Here is a 3253-nt window from a genome sequence, read left to right on the forward strand (position 1 = left end):
CTTTCAAAGATTTTATGAAGAATTATAGTAATAGGATTGGTTTAGGTTAGAACAAGCAGGGCAGCCATCTGAGGTACCACTGGGACCCCCAAGCATGTACAAACAGAGCACTGTGTAGAACACCTACAGTCAGAGCCAGTGCAAATTGAGGGGCGGATGCTCAAAGGTTCACAGTACAGTGAAATCTAGCACTGAAAAGTTGCTGCATCATGTAAATTCATTCCACATTAAAATCACTACAGTAATTTGTTGCTCAGTGCAAAATGTCAACTTTCCTGTCTGTGCCTGAGCGCTGATTGGCTCAAGCATTGACAGGGAAGCTGACATAAAAATTAAAAAAAAAAACACAAGCGTCCTGTTGCATGCATCAGCACCTTACCCCCCAATCTGACACCTCTTCCTGCTCTCCACCAAAAACACATCCCTGGTGTTTAATGGCACCCACTCTGGTCCAACATATTTGACCCCACTTACTCTAAAACTTTTTAAAATGCCCTGCTGGTCGGTCTAATGGCTCCCCCCTACCTCCCCTGCCCAAGTCAAAATGTCCTACTGGTCTGTGGGTCCCTCTCCCAATTGCAAACTGACCTGGTGGTCTAGTGCAGTGGTTCCCAACCCTGTCCTGGAGGAACACCAGGCCAATCGGGTTTTCAGGCTAGCCCTAATGAATATGCATGAGAGAGATTTGCATATGATGGAAGTGATAGGCATGCAAATTTGCTTCATGCATATTCATTAGGGCTAGCCTGAAAACCCAATTGGCCTGGTGTTCCTCCAGGACAGGGTTGGGAATCACTGGTCTAGTGAAAGCTTGCTTACCCCCCCCCCCCCCTCAGACTGCCATACCTTATGTTAGGCTTCACTCCAGCCTATTGGTACTATCATATTCAAAATGGCAGCACCCCACCCCATGCGGTGCATCCTGGGATATGCTTGGTAAGATATGAAGCAGGGCACTGGCATTTTGAAAATGATAGCACCCAAAGGCTGGAACAAGTGGACATTGTTCCTGCCTCCTAGGAGATATGAGGATCTCGGGGTGGGCTTCTGCTAGACCATCAGTGCAATTTTCACCCAGGTGGAGAGATTGGGCTAGAAGGTCCACTTATTCATCAGGGCATAAGCACATGGGGAAGGGGCCCACTAGACTACCAGGGCATTTTTGTTTGTATAGGATGAATGGTTAGAAGGGAGGGTTGAGGCCAATGCTCAAGCAGGTCTGAGGGACAATAGACTACTAGGGCAGGCTATGTTTTTCTTTTAGGAGAAGCAGGCCAGGACTGAGCAGTTGTGCTGGAGGGAGAGAAGGGGGGCTATTAGACATCTCTCAACTAACCCTTCAACACTGCCCCAGACCTGTTGAAGTTTCTTGTGCTTAAATGCAAGTAAGAAACTTTTTTTGAGCATGGCTGCAGGATGGATGATGACTGCATTATTTATTTATTTTGGTTTCTATCCCGTTCTCCCAGAAGCTCAGAACGGGTTACAAGTAGACATTCACAATCGTTTGAAGACAGACTAGTCGTGACAACAAATAGATTACAGTAGACAATAATGGAGCTTATTCTAGAGACCAGACTGGTCATAGCGAAGAGTACTTGGAGAAGTCTATCAAGGAGGCAGTTTTTAATGGCCCGATTGGCGGAAGAGGAAGGTCTTTACTGCTCTGCAGAAGGTCATTAGTGAGTCTAGCAACCTGATCTGTGTGGGTAGTCGGTTCCATAGCTGAGGTAGAAAATGGCTGTAGGATCTTTTGTACGCCATACTCATTCGGAGGGATCTCCCTGCGGGAATGCTGAGTCTTTGTTTTGCATCTTAATGTGGTCTGTTAAAGGCTTCAGTTCCCACACTGAAATCCTTGGAGCATTTGGCACCATAACATTTGTGAACGTAACATTTAATGGGATGTTAACACCAGCCATATTTCTGAGCATCAACCCCACCCGAAAGCACTATATAAAACACCTATATCCATGTGCATACGGGGGCTGCTATACGACACCCTCTGTGATTTCCCCCCATCCCCTCCCCTGCATAACAAATCCAGCAGGGAAGGTAATACTAGTGATGTACCCATCCAGGGATCCACCTATGCTAGAGCCAGCCCTGGTACCTTCAAGACCAAAATGGACCACCCAGTCTGCCCAGCAATGATTTGTCCACTTTAATAATAGCCCCAAATTTTATAAACAGTGTGAACAAGGAAGCTTAACATTTTCAAACTAACTAATACAACATCCTTCTTAGATCTAATAAAGATTTATCCTAATTTTAGGTATTGAAAGATAACTGGAATACTTTCAAGTTAAAAGCAAGCAGCCTTGACTGCTGAATACTTACATATTTATTTATGGAAAAGACTGCTTATTCCAAAAGACTTCAAGGTGATTTATAGCAAACAGAATGAACATTTGATAGAAAAACTACATTTCATACATAGTCAATAACAATCAAACAAAAGTAGTCAAAAAACAGACAAGATTTACAGAGCTTGCAAAAAGAAAGCAAATTGTCACTCATTTTAATTTTGTTGCATTGGGTAATATGCAGGATTTAAACAAGCTCTTTATTAGTAGATACATATTTGTTTATGGTTCAAACATTTATAGTCTGTTTATGGTGAACTGTTAATATTATATTAGTGAAAAGGAAAGCATTTGGGTATAAGTTGTAGTCGTGGCCGAGTGGTTAAGGCGATGGACTAGAAATCCATTGGGTTCTACCCGCGCAGGTTCGAATCCTGCCGACTACGATGCTATGATTTTGCGCTGAAATTGCTGAGCTAATGATTTTCGAATCCTGCAGTGAAATTGCTGAGCTAATGGTGAAATTTCTGAGCTACTAAAATAATTACAGGGCCACCACGATTTTGCATTGAAATTGCTAATGATTTTCGAATCCTGCCGACTAGGTCGCTACGATTTTGTAATGAAATTGCTGAGCTACTGATTTTAAGTTTGGAATGTGGAACCTTCCCCTACAATAAATGAACTTAGCTGACATTCAAAACCAAAATACTAAATTACTGATGTGAAAGGTGCATCAAAGGCGAAAGCATACCATGCAAATTTGGAAGGAATCTTGACCTTTATTTCTTAAATTTCCAAACTGGACTACCCAGAATAAACTGGTGACCAAGAAAACACACCGTAGTCGGCAGGATTCGAACCTGCGCGGGTAGAACCCAATGGATTTCTAGTCCATCGCCTTAACCACTCGGCCACGACTACACCTGATGAAAAGAGAGGCTTGA

At 43.2% G+C, this 3253-nt stretch overlaps 2 non-coding genes across 2 annotated transcripts; one reads left to right on the forward strand and one right to left on the reverse strand.

Moving 5' to 3' along the window:
- Positions 1-2670: 2670 nt before the first annotated feature.
- On the forward strand, positions 2671-2752 carry TRNAS-AGA. Its single transcript has one exon. It is a non-coding gene; the product is annotated as a tRNA-Ser (tRNA).
- Positions 2753-3148: 396 nt separating this feature from the next.
- TRNAS-AGA lies at positions 3149-3230 on the reverse strand. Its single transcript has one exon. It is a non-coding gene; the product is annotated as a tRNA-Ser (tRNA).
- Positions 3231-3253: the final 23 nt, after the last annotated feature.

This window comes from Geotrypetes seraphini, chromosome 10 (assembly GCF_902459505.1).
Source record: "Geotrypetes seraphini chromosome 10, aGeoSer1.1, whole genome shotgun sequence".
Lineage (NCBI taxonomy): Eukaryota > Metazoa > Chordata > Amphibia > Gymnophiona > Dermophiidae > Geotrypetes > Geotrypetes seraphini.